Genomic DNA, 19,763 nt, shown 5'->3' on the forward strand with positions numbered 1-19,763 from the left:
AGCTTTCATCAGTTTCGAAGCCTGTCAGTCACTGTCCTTGAAACATGGCTTCTGTTCTCCTTCTCTCTATCCCTGGTACTCCAAATAAATGTATATTAGATCCTCTTACCATATCCTTTCTTCTGCATTTTCCATTCTTTTGCCTCTCAATGCTTTATTCTGGATAGTGTCATCTGACTTACTTCCTAGTTCTCTCTGGCTGTTTCTATTCTGCTGTTAAACCGTTGCTTTACCATTAAGTTCTGGAATTCTGCAGTTTTCAGGACCGTAATTTATACTGACTCTTAAGTATGCTGTTGTCACATTTTATAGTTTCTGGTTTCCTGCCAACACTTTCAAGTTTTGCAGATTTCCTCTTTGAACATGGGAAGCATAGTTGTTTAAGTGTCTGTATCTCATATCTTCGTTATCTAGACACTAGATAGATTCTAGGCCTCTGAGGGTTTGCTGCTCATGCCTGAAGTTTCTGCTAATTCCCATCCATTGGGCCTCATATCACGTTCCTGGTAATTTGTGTTTGTGTACTGGACATTGTACTTGAAATTTATTAGCGAGTAATATGAAGCTTAAGGTATTATCTTCTTCCAGAGAGGATTTGTGTTTGCAATGCCGGGCTCCTGGGGACACTAGAAGTCCTAGGCCATCTTAATCCAAGCTCCAGTTTTGAGGAACTGGATGTGGTTGATATGAAGGGATTGGTATGGTCCCAGAGGACCATCCATATTTCAGAGCTAGTTTACTTTCAAGTCACCCTTCTTCTTGGGTGGGGTGGACCCCAAAGTGGACCCCAAAGTGGAAAGTGAATTGCCTGCGACCCCAAACTTGGCATGTGCTAGATTTCATTTTTAGTCCCCTATGCTCTGGAGGCTTAGCTCAGATAGGGCATGGTGACTCATGCCTATAATCCTAGCATTTTGGGACGCCAAGGCGGACGGATCATGACATCAAGAGATCGAGACCATCCTGGGCAATATGGTGAAACCCCGTCCCTACTAAAAATACAAAAATTAGCCGGGTATAGTGGCGGGAGCCTGTAATCCCAGCTACTTGGGAGGCTGAGGCAGGAGAATCGCTTGAACCAAGGAGGCAGAGGTTGCAGTGAGCCAAGATCGCACCACTGCACTCCAGCCTGGCAACAGAGTGAGACTCCATCTCAAAAAAAGAGAAGGCTTAGCTCAGCCTTCCCAGTATCTTGTCCAGATCAGCAAATACCCCCAAAGCAGAAGCAGCCCTGGTGTTTGGCCCTTCTTTCTGTGTTCCCACCCTCTTCTGGCTTTCAGCTTCAAAAGCTGCTTACTCTGTTAATGTTTACGTTTGTCTGGCTTTATTCATTATGCTCATCAGGATGATAGAAACGGATTCTATAGTCCCTCATCAATGTACATAGAAGTTCCTCCTAAAAATAAAGATGGTCCCCAACTTAGGATGGTTCGACTAAAATTTTTTGACTTGATGATGGTGCAAAAGCAATACACATTCGATGAAACCATACTTCACATTTTCAACTTTGATCTTTTCCCAGGCGAGTGACGTGCTGTACAATACTGTCTTGTGAAGCTGGGAAGCTCCCAGGCAGCCACGCAGTCACAAGGGCAAACAACAGATGCTCTGCAGTAGACTGTGCTGCTGTATGATTTTGCCAATTGTAGGCTGACATCAGTGTCTGAGCATAGCTAAGGTAGGCTAGGCTCAGCTGTGATGTTTGGTAGGTTAGGTGTATTCAATGCATTTTTTACTTATATTTTCAACTTACTATGGATTTATCCAGAGGTAACCCCATAGTAAGTCAAGAAGCATCATTACTAAGGATAATGTTGAAAGTAGTTCGGGCGCGGTGGCTCAAGCCTGTAATCCCAGCACTTTGGGAGGCCGAGACGGGTGGATCACGAGGTCAGGAGATCGAGACCATCCTGGCTAACACAGTGAAACCCCGTCTCTACTAAAAAATACAAAAAAACTAGCCGGGCGAGGTGGTGGGCGCCTGTAGTCCCAGCTACTCGGGAGGCTGAGGCAGGAGAATGGCCTGAACCCGGGAGGCGGAGCTTGCAGTGAGCTGAGATCCGGCCACTGCACTCCAGCAAGGGGGACAGAGTGAGACTCCGTCTCAAAAAAAAAAAAAAAAAAAAAAAAAAAAAAAAAAGAAAGTAGTTCGGCCGGTGTGGTGGCTCATGCCTGTAATCCCAGCACTTTGGGAGACTGAGGCAGGCAGATCACCTGAGGTTGGGAGTTCGAGACCAGCCTGACCAACATGGTGAAACCTCATCTCTACTAAAATACAAAACAATTAGCCGGGCATGGTGGTGCGTGCCTGTAGTCCCAGCTACTCAGGAGGCTGAGGCAGGAGAGTCGCTTGAACCTGGGAGGCAGAGGGTGCAGTGAGCTGACATTGTGCCACTGCACTCCAGCCTGGCAACCGAGCAAGACTCCGTCTCAAAAAAGAAATTCAGGCTGGGCGCGGTGGCTCACGCCTGTAATCCCAGCACTTTGGGAGGCCGAGACGGGCGGATCACAAGGTCAGGAGATCGAGACCATCCTGGCTAACACAGTGAAACCCCGTCTCTACTAAAAAATGCAAAAAAACTAGCCGGGCGAGGTGGCAGCGCCTGTAGTCCCAGCTACTCGGGAGGCTGAGGTAGGAGAATGGCATAAACCCGGGAGGCGGAGCTTGCAGTGAGCTGAGATCCGGCCACTGCACCCCAGCCTGGGCGACAGAGCAAGACTCTGTCTCAAAAAAAAAAAAAAAAAAAAGAAATTCAGAAGGAAGGAAGGAAGGAGAGAAAGAGGTTATCCTCTTATTCCTAATTTTAACATTATTCCATCCAGTGTGTGCCCTTATCAGGTAAAATGATGCCTTCTGGGCTGACAAATATATTTTATCATGCTAAAGAAGGAGTAACTAATTTATTTTATTGACTGCATAAAAAGTGGGTGTTGAATTTACAGCATCTATGAAAATGATCTACTTTTTCTTTGGGTCTATTCACATGATCTATTATATTGTGTTACTGAATTTCCTTGTATTGAACCATCCATGCATTACTGAAATAAACCCCACTATGTTACGATGTGATATTTTTGATGTGTTGTTGGGTTCTGTTTGGTAATATTTTATTAAGGCTTTTGAATGAATTAATATTCATAAAAGAGATTGGTATGAAGTTTCGTATAAGGTCTTTGTAAGATTTTGGTATCAATTTATACTTGCTTTATAAAAAGAATTGGGAAGTTTTGTTTTTCTAGAGTCTGGAATATTTCAAGCTCATTCAAACTTTTATTTGCTCTTTAAGGTGTACTAACATTCCCATGTAAAATCGTTTGAGCCTGGTGTTTTTTTGAAGGGTAGCACTTTGACAACTTTACTTCTTTTTGAAAATAGCCTATTTAGGCTTCTATTTTACTTGTGGTTAGTTTTGATAAATTATGTTTTCCTAGAAATGCATTTCATCCAAGTTTTATGTTTATTTTCATAAATTTCTGCAAAGTATTCATTATCTTTCTCTCTTTACATGATTTTTCTCCCCTTGAAATTAATTTTTGTGTATTTTTATTTTCTTAATTAGGTTAGATTTTTATTTATTTGGTTAGTTAGTTGATTCTGCTAAGAACAATGTCTTTTGGCCAGGTGCAGTGGCTCACGCCTGAATCCCAGCACTCTGGGAGTTTGAGGCAGGCAGATCACAAGGTCAGGAGTTCGAGGCCAGCCTGGCTAATATGGTGAAACCCCATCTCTGCTAAAAATACAAAAATTAGCCAGATGTCATGGCGTGCACCTGTTGTTCCAGCTACTTGGGAGGCTGAGGCAGGAGAATCACTTGAACCTGGGAGGCAGAGGTTGCAGTGAGCTGAGATTGCATCACTGTACTCCAGCCTGAGCAACAGAGTAAGACTCCATCTCAAAAAAAAAAAAAAAAAAGAACAAACATCTTTATTATTTGTGTTACAGTTTTCCCGTGTTATAGCCAGCACTTTCTGCTTCTAATTCTGGCTTGATCTTTCTGGTGATTCGCTCCTATCCAGGAGCCACCAAGAGTCACGTCATTAGAACAAAAGATGCTCACCCAGGAAATTCTCAGGATTTTAGGAGCTCTGTGGCAGGAACTGGGTGCACACCAATATATATTTCTTCTTATTTCATACCACCCACCCTACCTTCACCACCATCCCCTTCATAAAATCATCTTTTATTGGTCGGCATGGGGGCTCATGTCTATAATCCCAGCGCTTTGGGAGGCTGAGGTGGGAGGATCGCTTGAGGCCAAGAGTTCATGACCAGCCTGGGCAACACAGCAAGGGCTGGCATGTCTCTAATTCTTTCTTGCAGTGGCCCCTCCCTTTACCTCCAAGCCAGAGCATGGCCTCACCCCTCCCAGGTGACTCTCTCCCCAGAAATGGTGCTGTCTCAAGAAGCCCTCTTTCACTAAGCATCTGCCAGGCCATTTCAGCTCCCAGGAGTCCTTGTCCTGCCCCACCAGCCTGGTCTCATCTAGATGGGGCCTCTGTCCGGTGGGACCGAACAGAATGTTCTGCATGCCTGGCCAGCGCAGCGATCTCCCTGTACCCCTGCTCCAAGGCTGGCTCTGTCACTGACAGACAGACTGACATTTGCACTGTTCTGAGCCCCTAGGGGTGCAGTATGCAGAGCTAGGCCATCTCTGTCATCCTACAAGAACCAGGCAGCCCTGAGCAAGGGTTTTAACATGCAAGGTGTACTCCACTAGTCTTAAGATACCTCTGCCGGGCACGGTGGCTCAAGCCTGTAATCCCAGCACTTTGGGAGGCCGAGACGGGCGGATCACGAGGTCAGGAGATCGAGACCATCCTGGCTAACACGGTGAAACCCCGTCTCTACTAAAAAATACAAAAAAATTAGCCGGGCATGGTGGCGGGCGCCTGTAGTCCCAGCTACTCGGGAGGCTGAGGCAGTAGAATGGCGTGAACCTGGGAGGCGGAGCTTGCAGTGAGCCCAGATGGCGCCGCGCACTCCAGCCTGGGTGACTGAGCAAGGCTCTGTCTCAAAAAAAAAAAAAAGATATCTCGAGCCACAGTCTTGCTGCTCCCAACTCCCAAGCCATGCTGACTTTCTTTCCCTTGGGACAGAAACACCTCTGCTGATCCCTGATCCATACCTCTCCCCCTGAAAGAAATATAATACATAAAAGAGAGTCCTCCCACTGAGCACCTCCCTTCCTTTGTAGCACTTACTTCAACTGACCCTCACAGGGATTGTTGGATTACAGGTAACGAGACTATGAATGTCACGAAGGCTACGCTGTGTCTCGGATCCCCTACTAAAGGCTCCAACCCCAGGGAGGAGCCCTCCCCTGGCCTGGGTCGGAGGGTCAGGAAGAACTCTTTAGTAAAAGGTGTGGTTGGACTGGGACATTCCTCCCAGTGGGAGAGCTCTGTTCTTTCCTGAGCCAGAACTCTAAAGCCCACTTGTTTCCTTACTGGAAGAGGAAGGTTAGACATGTTCTTTCTTATTTAAAATCACGGCTTGCAATGCTGCTTGGCCCTCAAGTCAAGCAGAAGCACAGCCCACATACCACACAACAGAGGATTTCCTCACGGCTCATCTTCCAAGGGAGAACTGAAAGGAACATCGTGGGAAACCGCAAGAGTCTGTTCTAACGATAAAGCAGAGGCCCAGAGAACCGCGCTTGCCCTCAGCAGGGCACAGTGATGATGAACAGCACGCCAAGCAGAAGAGAAAAGGGCCAGGATGTTGGACGGGGGCTGGATTCAGAATCAGCGCATCGGAGAAATGAAGTTTGAGACTTCAAAGAATGAGCCGAAGGGAGACCTTTCTCACTGTCTCCCTTCCCTGATGGTGAGGTGTTTGACCTGGGGGCACTCATCACATGCTGTGCCTAGAATTGAAGTCCAGGTTCACACCAGGCCTCCAAGGCCAGGTGAGTACTCCAGGGGAAGGGAGGGCGCAGGGGATGAGAACAGGGAAAACCATGAGGTTTTGGAGAGGGAACTTTGAATTGGCAATTTATAAAAGTAGAAGACTAGGCTGGACATGCTGGCTCATGCCTGTAATCCCAGCATTTCAGGAGGCTGAGGTGGGAGGACCATTTGAACTCAGGAGTTTTAGACCAGCCTGGACAACACAGTGAGACCCTATTCCTACAAAAAAAATAAAAAATTAAACATTAGCTATATGTGGTGGCACACTTGTGGTCCCAGCTACTTGGGAGGCTGAGGTTTGTGAAAGGAAAATACCTTGAGCTCCCCACATCACTGACGCTAAGGGAAAAATTCAAGCTGGGAACTGCTCAGGGCAAATCTGCCTCCCATTCCATTCAAAGTCATCCCTCTGCTCACTGAGATAGATGCATATTCTCTCTCTCTCTCTTTTTTTTTTTTTGACAGAGTCTTGCTCTGTCGCCTAGGCTGGAGTGCAGTGGTGCGATCTCGGCTCACTGCAAGCTCCGCCTCCCAGGTTCACACCATTCTCCTGCCTCAGCCTCCCGAGTAGCTGGGACTGCAGGCACCCGCCACCACGCCCAGCTAATTTTTTGTATTTTTTAGTAGAGACGAGGTTTCACCATGTTAGCCAGGATGATCTTGATCTCCTGGCTTCATGATCCACCTGCCTCAGCCTCCCAAAGTGCTGGGATTACAGGCATGAGCCACCACGCCTGGCCTTTTTTTTTTCTTTTCTGAGATGGAATTTCACTCTTGTTGCCCAGGCTGGAGTGCAATGGCACCATCTCAGCTCACTGCAACCTCTTCCTCCTGGGTTCAAGCAGTTCTCCTGCCTCAGCCTCCTGAGTAGCTGGGATTACAGGTGCCTGCCACCAGCCCAGATAATTTTTGGTATTTTTAGTAGAGACAGGGTTTCACCATGTTGGCCAGGCTGCTCTTGAACTCCTGACCTCAGGTGATCCACCTATCTCAGCCTGCCAAAGTGCTAGGATTACAGGCATGAGCCATCGCACCCAGTCGATAGCTGCATATTCTGGTTGCCTCCTTTGGAAAGGCTTATCGGAGATTCAAAAGAATGCAACCATTTGTCTGCCTGACCTGGAAGCCCCCTCCCTGCTTCAAGTTGTCCCCACCTTTCTGGACAGAACCAACATACTTCTTATATATACGAATTGATGTCTCATGTCTCCCGAAAATGTATAAAACCAAGCTGTGCCCCGACCACCTTGGGAACATGTCATCAGGATTTCCTGAGGCTGTGTCACTGAAGCGGCATTATACCCAAGGTTCTGGGGTAATACCCAAGGTTCACTGCCTCATGCCAAGGAAATCAAGAACACAGATACACATGGAGCGAGGTTAAGACTGCACTTTAGGCCGGGTGCGGTGGCTCACGCCTGTAATCCCAGCACTTTGGGAGACCAAGGCGGGCAGATCACAAGGTCAGGAAGTCGAGACCATCCTGGCTAACGCGGTGAAACCCCGTCTCTACTAAAAAAATAACAAAAATTCGCCAGGCATGGTAGCGGGCGCCTGTAGTCCCAGCTACCTGGGAGGCTGAGGCAGAAGAATGGCGTGAACCCAGGAGGCGGAGCTTGCAGTGAGCCAAGATTGCGCCACTACACTCCAGCCTGGTGAGAGTGAGACTCTGTCTCAAAAAAAAAAAAAAAAAAGAGTGGAGCTTTAATAGGCAAAAAAGAAAAAGTGAATAGCTCTCTCCTACAGAGAGAGAGGGGTGCCCCAGTGGGTCTTCCAGCCAGGGGAGGCAGAGTGGACAGGATTTTATAGACAGGCTTGAGGAGGCAGTGTCTAATTTACATAGGGACCAAAGATTGGTTGGACCAGGCATGATGTTTACATAGCATGCAAAGAAGCTGGCCGCCCTACCCTCGTCTTTTATTATGCAAATTGGTCTGTACTTGGCAGACACTATGTTGCCTGCTCCTTACTGTGCACATGGTTGGCAAGGAAAGGGAAGAAGGAGCCACCGTGCTGGACCTGCCTGGCCCCAGGTAGCCTTTTCTTATTGGAACAGCTGCCAGCATTCACCTGTGCAAGCTTCCAGTTTGCTTGTCTGTGTCTGCAGCTTGATTTTACAGGCTGCTCTTTGTTAGGAAAAAAAAAAATGCTTGGGGGCTGCTTTTCATTGAAAAGAAAACCTTACCGAGGACTTTCTTACCCTCAGTATCTGCCTAAATAATTTCTTTGTAACTCGTATATCATCACGGGCATGCACCCTCAACCTTGGCAAAATAAACTTCTAAATTAACTGAGACCTTTCGCAAATTTTGGGGGTTCACAGGTGGGAGGATCACTTGAGCCCAGGAGTATGAGGAGCTATAATCATGCCACCACACTCCAGCCTGGGCAACAAAGCGAGATCTTGTTTCTAAAGATTCTTTAAAAGTTTAAAATGTAGTAGACTCATGATTCAGTAAAAACCTAAGAAAAGTGAGGAAAGACTGAAGAGACAGCAAATGAGATTAGTAAGGAAATGCAGAAATGAGGACTTCTTAAAATTGCTATGACCTCATATCCCTTTTCTGAAGAGTAACTTGGCAATGTCTTTCAAAAGATTTAACTGTGCCAACCATTTCATCACATTTAGCATGTACGCACAGGGCATTACTCTAAGGAAGTATTAAATAACCTTCGAAAGACACAGGAATGCAGCTACTCAGGAGGCTGACGCAGGAGAATCACTTGAATCCAGGAGGCAGAGGTTGCAGTGAGCCAAGATCGTGCCACTGAACTCCAGCCTGGGTGACAGAATGAATGAGACTCTGTCTCAAAAAAAAAAAAAAAAAAAAAAAAAAAAAAAAGACACAGGGACAAAGATGTTACAGCAACATTAATATCAAGAAGATGAGGCCGGGTGCAGTGGCTCAGGCCTGTAATCCCAGCATTTTGGGAGGCCAAGTCGGGTGGACCACCTGAGGTCAGGAGTTTGAGACCAGCCTGACCAACATCTCTACTAAAAATAAAAAATTAGCCCGTTGTGGTGGCGCATGCACCTGTAATCCCAGCTACTCAGGAGGCTAAGGCAGGAGAATCACTTGAACCCGGGAGGTAAAGGCTGCAGTGAGCTGAGATCAGGCCACTGCACTCCAACCTGGGCAATGGAGCAAGACTCTGTCTCAAAAAAAAAAAAAAAAAAAAAAAAAAAAAAAACACCTCAATGTCCAACAATAGAAAGCTGGTAGAAACATTAATACTTCCAAATATTTTAATACTGAAAAGTCATTAAAATGACTTATTTATGAGGAAGTGGAGAAATTGGAACCTTGGGGCACTGTTGATATGTTAAAAACTTCAGACAAATTGAATTGAACACAGTTTAGCTGATCAAGAAAAAAAAAAAAAAAAAAAACAATTCACAAATTGTGCAGGTCCCAGAATCACAGCAGATTCAGGGAGACTCCAGAGATGCTGTGTGGTCAGAGCAAATTTATGGACAGAAAAGGGAAAGTGACCACAGAAAGCAGAAGTGAGGTATGGAAACAGCCAGATGAATTCGCCTTCTCTGAACACCGTTTGAACAGTTTGCTGCCTGTGAGTGGTTGAAGTCTGGCTGCAGGGACTGGCTGAGACACAGCTGTTGTTACAGAAGCCTACTGCTAAGTTAGGTTTTCAGTCTGCCTACCTACTGTGCTAGGTTACGGTTCCTCTGCAAGGACACAAGTATGGCAGTACAGAAGCTTTCTCAGGCCAGATTTCAGTTGGATTTAAGAAGTGGAAATGTAAAATGAGCTGGGTGTGGTAGCTCATGCTTGTAATCCCAACACTTTGGGAGGCCAACGCGGGTGTATTGCTTAAGCCCAGGAGTTCGAGACCAGCCTGCGCAACATGGGGCAACCCCATCTCTACTGAAAATACAAAAATCAGCCCAGTGTGGGTGGGCGCCTGTAGTCCCAGCTACTTGGGAGGTGGAGATTGCAGTGAGCCAAGATCATACCACTGCACTCCAGCCTGGGTGACAGAGAAAGACCCTATCTCAGAAAGAAAAAAAAAAAGAAATGTAAAATGATGCAGCTAATATGTCAGAGGCATTGGAACCAGAGCAACTCCATCTTGAATGGGGGCGGGGAAAAATGAGGCTGAGACCTGCTGGGCCGCATTCCCAGGAGGTTAGGCATTCTTAGTCACAGGATGAGATAGGAGGTTGGCACAAGATACAGGTCACAAAGACCTTACTGATAAAACAGTTTGAAGAAGCCAGCCAAAGCCCACCAAAACCGAGATGGCAATGAAAGAGAACTCTGGTCGTTCTCACAGCTCATTATAAGCTAATTATAATGTATTAACATGCTAAAAGGCACTCCCATGAGCCCCATGACAGTTTACTGATGCCACGACAAAGTATAGAAGTTACCCTATATGTTCTTTTTTTTGAGATGGAGTTTCACTCTTGTTGCCCAGGCTGGAGTGCAGTGGCGCGATCTCAGCTCACCGCAACCTCTGCCTCCCAGGTTCAAGCAATTCTCCTGCCTCAGCCTCCCAAGTAGCTGGGATTACAGGCATGCACCACCATGCCCAGCTAATTTTTTATTTGTAGTAGAGATGGGGTTTCTTCATGTTGGTCAGGCTGGTCTCAAACTCCCGACCTCAGGTCATCCACCGCCTCAACCACCCAAAGTGCTGGGATTACAGGCATGAGCCACTGTGCCCGGCCTAGAAGCTACCCTATGTGTTCTAAAAAGGGGAAAAACCCTCAGTTCTGGGAATTGCCCACCCCTTTTCCAGAAAACTCATGAATAATCCACCCCCTTGTTTAGCGAATGATTAAGAAATAACCATGAAAACAGCCAACCAGCAGACATCAGGGCTGCTCTGCCCATGGAGTAGTCAGTCATTCTCTATTCCTTGGCTTTCTTTCTTTTTCTTTTTCTTTTTTTTTTTTTTTTTTTTGAGATGGCATCTCGTTCTGTCACCCAGGTTGGAGTACAGTGGCATGATCTTGGCTCACTGCAAGCTTCACCTTCCGGGTTTACACCATTCTCCTGCCTCAGCCTCCCAAATAGCTGGGACTACAGGCGCCCGCCACCATGCCTGGCTAATTTTGTGTGTGTGTGTGTGTTTAGTAGAGATGGGGTTTCACCATGTTAGCCAGGATGGTTTCGATCTCCTGAACTCGTGATCCGCCCGCCTCGGCCTCCCAAAGTGCTGGGATTACGGGCGTGAGCCACTGCACCCGGTGTATTCCTTGGCTTTCTTAGTAAACTTACTTTCATTTTATTCTACGGACTCATCCAAATTCTTTCTTGAGCAAGATCCAAGAACCCTCTCTTGGGATCTGGATCGGGACCCCTTTCCAGTAACATATATACAATAGTATAGTTTTGGCCTTAAATAGGAAGGAAGTTCTGACACATACTACAACATGGATGAACCTTGAGGTCATTATGCTAAGTGAAAAAGCTAGTCAGAGGATCCAGGTGCGGTGGCTCACACCTGTAATCCCAGCACTTTGGGAGGCTGAGGCAGGCAGATCACGAGGTCAGGAGATGGAGACCATCCTGGTAAACACGGTGAAAAAATACAAAAAATAAGCTGGGCGTGGTGGCGGGCACCTGTAGTCCCAGCCACTTGGGAGACTGAGGCAGGAGAATGGCGTGAACCCGGGAGGCAGAGCTTGCAGTGAGCCAAGATTGCGCCACTGCACTCCAGCCTGTGCGACAGAGCAAGACTGCCTCAAAAAAAAAAAGAAAAAGAAAAAGAAAAAGCCAGTCACAAGAGGCAAATACTATCTGATTCCACTGAGACAGGAGACTTAGAGTAGTCAAATTCATAAAAACAGAGGGCAGAATGGGAATTGCCAGGGGCTTGCCAGGGGCTGGGGGAGTTAGTGTTTCACAGAGATACAGCTTCAGCTTTACAAGATGCAAAGAGTTAACTGTGCAAACTGGTTGAATGAATGATAGATGGTGGGGGTGACTGTATGACATTGTTTCTGAACCCTATGCTTAAAAATCATTAAGATGGTACATTTTATGTGTATTTTACTACAAATTTTAAAAGAATGAAAAGAAAAGGAAATACCTAGTTTCTGGTGAAATTTTTTGCCAAAAGAAAAACCTGATTTTTGGTGAAAACTGCAACAGGGCATTGTAATACGTTTTTGGTGAAGGGAAATTGTTCTAAATTTTCAGAAGGGCGGTTTGGTCATAGAGGTGTTAAAGCAAACTAAATATGGCCTGAGAAGGACTCTATACTGAGAAAGACTCTATACTTCTGTATTTGAGTCCTTGTGGATGAACTACAACCTAACTTATAGGTAGACAAGATTGAAACTCTAACTTATGCACCTGTAACAGTAGCTGAGTCTTTGCCAATCCCAGCACCATATTTCACTCATACACTGCTGAGAGTTCAAACCAGCTGTTTCTGTACCTCACCTCCAATTTCTGTATGTCACTTCCCTTTTTCTGTTTATAAATTTGTTCTGACCATGAAGCATCCCTGGAGCCTCTCTGAATCTGCGGTGATTCTGGGGACTGCCCAACTCACGAATCATTCATTGCTTAATTAAACTCCTTTAAATTTAATTCAGCTGAAGTTTTTCTTTTAACATGGTGTCAGAAGTGGGATCCAAAGTAGAGCTTCTAATGACCCCCGGGGCACTGAGTGAACAAGTAAGATACCTGCTGGACACACTTGTGTCCATTGATCTCTCAGAGCAGCTGGGGATTGTGGGTAAGTTCTCTCTTAGATTTTGGAGATCCACAGATTTGTGTTTTTAGCTTTCTGAGTTTCTTTGAGCAAATTTCTGATCCAACCTGGGTTGGGAAGTTGCCAAAGAAACTGGATGGGTCCAGGAACAGATTTGATCTGGTAATTAACTGGCCTGGATCCAGTTAGAGGCCTCTTACATCTGACTGGGTCAGAAAGAAACTGGTAGAAAATGGTAATATTGCAGGGGGTGTAAAATTTGGCTTTTGAAAATTCGTGGGGATTTTTGTGTTCTACCCCTTTGTTTCATTTTTCTTGCACACTTAGGTAGGAAAAAAATCATTGGCTAAGTTAATCAAGGGAACCTGAGAGTAAAGCCAATATTTAGGTAAAAATGGGTTCCTTAATTTCTGGAAAACTAGGTTCCTTCCGGCTTATACATTAGGCATGCAAAGCGGTGAAGTCTTACAGAAATGGTGAAAACTTACTCAAGACAACTACAGCGGACCATTCTGAATGAACAACAGTGCACTGACATGCATTTAAAAATGAAGACTCCCAAAAATCAAATCTGCTAACCTTTTAGCTTAGTTACTATCCCGATTGAAAAGAGATAGGCTGCAGCACAAGTTGGCTGACTTTGAATAAGTAATTGGTTACATTTTGCCTGAGTAAAGCATGGGATTGGGTTAGAGACCCTCCCCTCAGTAAAGTCCCTCTGGGTTAAAAATGGGTTAAAGATGACAGGGCCCAACCCAGGGCAAGTTTGAGCCTTGCCAGTTTGATATTTGGTGCCCCCATGCAGCCAAGTCGGGTGGCAACTTGCTGCTCAAATTTAAAAGTTGAGAGCCTTTCGCCTGTGGTTCAATGAAACAGAAAAAGATCATTTTCCTTTATGATGTGGCTTGGCCTGCAGGGCTATGATATAGAGAGCTGGGTCACTGGGGCTACTCAGGGAAAGGGAACCCGGAAGTCTGGTACACAGCAAAAGGGTAAGAATTTCTTACCAGTCAGATTTCTGACCTCTCTCTCTCTGTGCAAACTGGTTGAATGAATGATTAAAAAAAAAAAAAATCACTGTTTATCTCCTCTGTAAAGTTTTCGTTATTGGAAAAAAGGATTTGTGAGGCTAATGTCAGGCTGTAGTGAATCTCGTACGCTTTATGTGTCTTCCTGTGTCGTTCTGTCATAAAAAGGGGTACCTTAGGATAGAACATGGGCTTAAAACCCCGTAAGCTTGCTTGCTGCTCAAGATGGCCTAGCAAGCTGGTCAGTAACAAACTTTGCTGCAGATCCCTGAAACAAACAAAAAAACTAGACGAGGTCTCCATCTTGTTTTAAGCCCTTGGGAGTTTGACCTCGTAACCATGTGGCTGAACTTTCTTTTGGTCTCCACCTTCCAAGTGGAACAGGAATTTTGGGTTCATGTCATAGCTCTACAATCTATCTTCAGTAGTTAAAAGCCTTTGCAAGCTGAAAATTAACTATTCTAGACTCTTTCTGGGAAGGGCAATGGAGACTGCCCAGTGCTGTAGCTCAGTGGTGACCTGGGTTTCATTCCTGGCTTAGGGAATCAGTACTTTCTAATTGACATTTTGGGTAACCTTTGCCATTTTTTAATTTTCTCCTCCTCCACAAACTGTCTTGAATGTGCTTTTCTCAGAGAACCTGGGAGGTTACTTTCAATAAAGTTTAAAAGCCAGGAATATCAGCTGTTTGGCCTGGTGAAAGTTGGGTAATAAGTAATTTAAAAGAACTTTTATTAAAGAGCGCTATGGTCAAAAGTCAGCTTAATTAAAAGTAGATATTCTGGCTCTAACAGCCTGGGACTCCTTGGGAAAAACAGGAGGTGCCAGAGACCCCGTTTTGGGAAAAACCTCTGTTTTACTCATGAAACCCTAGAAATTGGAAGTAGACAGATTCCTTTCAAAATCTAAGGCTCTGTTCTGTTTTGCATTGGATTATCTACTGTTTTTACTTTGGGGGTATCAGAAATTACTTCACATAGAGCTTTGGTGTGTAATAACTAGGTAGGAAATATACTTTAGGGATGTCTAATGGCAGTTATGGGGCTGACTCCCTCTTTTTTTGGGGGGATCCAGGATCTGGTATAAAAATGAGACTCTTGGCTGGGCGTGGTGGCTCACGCCTGTAATCCCAGCACTTTGGGAGGCCAAGGAGGGCGGATCATGAGGTCAGAAGATCGAGACTATCCTGGCTAACACAGTGAAACACTGTCTCTACTAAAAAATACGAAAAATTAGCCGGGCGTGGTGACGGGTGCCTGTAGTCCCAGCTACTTGGGAGGCTGAGGCAGGAGAATGACCTGAACCCAGGAGGCGGAGGTTGCAGTGAGCCGAGATCGCACCATTGCACTCCAACCTGGGTGACAGAGCCAGACTCTGTCTCAAAAAAAAAAAAAAAAAAAAAAAATGAGACCCTTAATTTTTGGAGATTTGTTTTGCCTTCCAGCTGTGCCTGGTTATTACATTAGGCCCTAGAAACTGCATGCTTTCCTGGTCCTGTTCTTCCAAGGACTCCATCCTAAAGCCAGCAATCCAATTTAGAAACTTAGAAAGTGGTAAATGAAAAATCTTACAACTACTGGATCTTCTTCTGTCTGTCTGTCTGTCTGTGTAGTTATATATGGGTTGTGTGTTTAATGTTTATATAAAAGAGCTTTAATTGCCAGGCACATTGGCTCATGCCTTTAATCCCAACACTTTGGGAGGCTGAGGTGGTGGATCACCTGAGGTCAGGAGTTCGAGACCAGCCTGGCCAACCGGGTGAAACCCTGTCTCTACTAAAAATATAAAAATTAGCTGGGTGTGGTGGCACATGCCGGTAATCCTGGCTACTTGGGAGGCTAAGGCAGGAGAATCACTTGAACCCGAGAGGTGGAGGTTGCCGTGAGCCAAGATTGTGCCTCTGCACTCAAGCCTGGACGACAGAGTGAGAATCTGTCTCAAAAAAATAAAAACAGCCGAGCACGGTGGCTCAAGCCTGTAATCCCAGCACTTTGGGAGGCTGAGATGGGTGGATCACGAGGTCAGGAGATCGAGACCATCCTGGCTAACACGGTGAAACCCCGTCTCTACTAAAAAGTACAAAAAACTAGCCGGGCGAGGTGGCAGGCGCCTGTAGTCCCAGCTACTTGGGAGGCTGAGGCAGGAGAATGACGTGAACCTGGGAGGCAGAGCTTGCAGTGAGCTGAGATCCGGCCACTGCACTCCAGCCTGGGCGACAGAGCAAGACTCCGTCTCAAAAAAATAATAATAAAATTTTAAAAAATAAAAATAAAAAAAAAAAAATAAACAAAAGAGCTCTAATGAATCGGCTTTAAGAAAAATGAGTGCTTAAATCAAATATTTTGAAAGAAAAATAAAAACTGTAATGCCTTTTGGTTCATGTAACTTTAGTAATCTTTGAGAAATAAAAAGTTTTAAAGGTTACTGGTGAAAATAAAGACATTTGGTCTAAATTAGGCAGGTCAGCTATTAGGTTTGCTAAATTTTTTTTTTTTTTTTTTTTTTGAGATGGTGTTTCACTCTTGTTTCCCAGGCTGGAGTGCAATGGCGTGATCTAGGCTCACTGCAACCTCTACCTCTCGGGGTTCAAGCAATTCTCCTGCCTCAGCCTCCTGAGTAGCTGGGTTATAGGCATGTGCCACCATGCCCAGCTAATTTTTGTATTTTTAGTAGAGATGAGGTTTCACCATGTTGGCCAGGCTGGTCTTGAACTCCTGACCTCGTGATCCCCCCGCCTCGGCCTCCAAAAGTGCTAGGATTACAGGTGTGAGCCACTGCACCCAGCCAGGTTTGCTAAATTTTTTAAGGTCATAAACTGCTTTGACTTTTCTACATTGTTCAAATTATTTTGGAGCATTAGATTATAGATAAGGCCTGGGGAAATATGGCATTAGTCATGTCCCCTAGCTATGCAAAGAAGGTTACAAAGAAAATAAAATGTATATAAGAAAGGATCGGCCGGGCGCGGTGGCTCAAGCCTGTAATCCCAGCACTTTGGGAGGCCGAGATGGGCGGATCACGAGGTCAGGAGATCGAGACCATCCTGGCTAACATGGTGAAACCCCGTCTCTACTAAAAAATACAAAAAATTAGCCGGGCGAGGTGGCGGGCGCCTGTAGTCCCAGCTACTTGGGAGGCTGAGGCAGGAGAATGGCGTGAACCCAGGAGGCGGAGCTTGCAGTGAGCTGAGATCCGGCCACTGCACTCCAGCCTGGGTGACAGAGCGAGACTCCATCTCAAAAAAAAAAAAAAAAAAAAAAAGAAAGATCTTGTATGGTAAATTCTTGCCCTAAAGTAAAATAACTGGTTGTTTAAAAAGGGGTATTTAGGACAAGTGAGAAAGTCCAAGCATGCCATAGATGGCCTGTGTAAGCTGTTAAAGGATTTGTGAAATTAATGCACCAAAAGTAAAAGATGCTAAGAGTTACGATTATAACATGTAATTGAAACTACTAAAAAAATAATTTTACATACAAGGTGTGTGAGGAGAGTGAAATGTGTTTTTGGTAAAAGATTATAAGAAGGCATGGGAATGTAAATTTTTGCCTACTTTAGAGGGTTAAAGGATTTTTTAAGTTAGATAAGATAAAGCTAAAAGGTTGAGCAAGTTGTAGAAGGTTTGTAAAAATTAATCTTGTAAAAGAAATTCTGGGCCGGGCGCGGTGGCTCAAGCCTGTAATCCATATTGGGAGGCCGAGGCGGGCGGATCACAAGGTCAGGAGATCGAGACCACAGTGAAACCCCGTCTCTACTAAAAATCAAAAAATTAGCCGGGCGCGGTGGCGGGCGCCTGTTCCAGCTACTCAGGAGGCTGAGGCAGGAGAATGGCGGGAACCTGGGAGGCGGAGCTTGCATGAGCCGAGAACTGCACTCCAGCCTGGGCAACAGCGTGAGACTCCGTCTCAAAAAAAAAAAAAGAAATTCTGTGTGTGAACATATTGACTAAATTTAAAGGAGTATTATTCATTTTTTCCAGAAATTAAACATTGAAGTAGAAACACAACAGGGTTTTCATTTCTTTTTTTTTTTTTTTGAGACAGAGTCGTGCTCTGTCGCCCAGGTTGGAGTGCAGTGGTGCGATCTTGGCTCACTGCAACCTCAGCCTCCTGGGTTTAAGCGATTCTCCTGCCTCAGCCTCTGGAGTAGCTGTGATTATAGGCACTCACCACCATGCCTGGCTAATTTTTGTATTTTTAGTACAGATGGGGTTTCATGTTGGCCAGGCTGGTCTTAAACTCCTGACCTCGTGATCTGCCCACCTCCGCCTCCCAAAGTGCTGGGATTACAGGCGTGAGTCACCGCACCTGGCCAACAGGGTTTTCTTAAAGCACTGATCTGCTCTTTCACAAAAATTGTAAGGGATTGGCCAGGTGCGGTGGCTCACGCCTATTACCCCAGCACTTTGGGAGGCCAAGGCAGGTGGATCACAAGAGATCAGGAGATCGAGACCATCCTGGCTAACGCAGTGAAACCCCGGCTCTACGAAAAATACAAAAAAATTAGCCAGGCACGGTGGCAGGAGCCTGTAGTCCCAGCTTCTCAGGAGGCTGAGGCAGGAGAATGGCATGAACCCAGGAGGCGGAGCTTGCAGTGAGCCAAGATGGCACGCTGCATTCCAGCCTGGGCAACAGAGTGAGACTCCGTCAAAACACACACACACACACACACACACACACACACACACACACACAAATTGTAAGGGATTATAAAAGGTTTATAAGAATCTCACTTCATGGTCAAACTGGTTAAGCATAACATCAAATGTTTTAAACCTTTAATATATCTGAAAGGCTTCCCAAAATCAAATTTCACCTTCAAAATGGTCTTTTCTGACCTCTAACTTTGGGATGCTACAGAGGTCCTCTAAAGCATCCAAAGAAAAGTAAACAGGATAATCTGATATGTTAAGTTACATGGGAAACATTGTCAAAAAATAATGTTTAATTCTCTTCAGGTTACATTTTAGTAAATGATATTAATATATGTTCCAAAATTAAATGAGATTTCTAAAATTCTGTAATCCCAGCACTTTGGGAGGCCGAGGCGGGTGGATCACGAGGTCAGGAGATCGAGACCATTGGCTAAGTTACTGTGAAATGTCTCTATAAAAATACAAAAAATTTCCTTGTCAATTGTGGGCGCCTGTAGTCCCACTATGACGTTTAAAGTGAGGCGGGAGAAATTGCGTGAACCCGGGAGGGAGCTTGCAGTGAGCCGAGATCGCGCCACTGCAAAGCCTGGTGACAGAGGAGATTCTCAAAAGGAAAAAAAAAAAAAAAAAAAACTATTGGAATACAGTTTCAAAACTTAAATCATGAGATTTTGAACTAAAATTCCTGGAATGCCGAGGGCTATGGTGCTATCAATCATGTAATCCCATGGTTATTATATTGGGAGTTACTGTAAATCATAGAAATCGAGACCAAATTTCCTTGTCAATACAGTGTTTTTAACTATGACTGTTTACTGAAAAGTACAAAAAACTAGCTGGGCGAATGCTGGTGTAGTCCCAGTTTCTGAAAATAGGCAGGAGTATGGTGTCTTTTAGGAGATTGCATAAAAGCTGAAAAGGACCCTACTGCACTCTTGGGCGAATAGCGGTTTCTAAAAACTTTAGAATCAAAAAATTTGAAAAGAATTCCTGGAACTTTAATGAAAAGACTGACTGGTTTATAAAACTGCTAACCGAAGTAGAACAAAAATTAATTGAATACCAAGAAAATAGTTTGCCAGATTTTCATCTTAAATCAGCTGATACTGAAATAGTTCAGATATACAATTTGAATGAAATCCATGGTCTAAGTCAAATTATCTGTGATAACCCAACAGTTATCCGTGCAATGCACCTTATTTGGAGAAGCAACTGGTATTCAAGATGACTGAAGTCTAATGTTAATTAAATATGGACTCATGGAGAACCAAGAAGGCCACCTTGTCCTTCCTGAGTCTTAAAGATTTTGTTATTAAAAGTTCTGCACTTCGTGACTCACCATGGAAAAGATAAAATAATCCAAATTAAATACATTGGTGTGTGGGAGGCAGAAGTTGCAGTGAGCCGAGATTACACCACTGCACTCCAGCCTGGGTGACAGAGAGAGATTCCATCTCAAAAAATAAATAAATAAATAAATAAAT

This window comes from Macaca thibetana, chromosome 5 (genome assembly GCF_024542745.1).
Source record: "Macaca thibetana thibetana isolate TM-01 chromosome 5, ASM2454274v1, whole genome shotgun sequence".
Lineage (NCBI taxonomy): Eukaryota > Metazoa > Chordata > Mammalia > Primates > Cercopithecidae > Macaca > Macaca thibetana.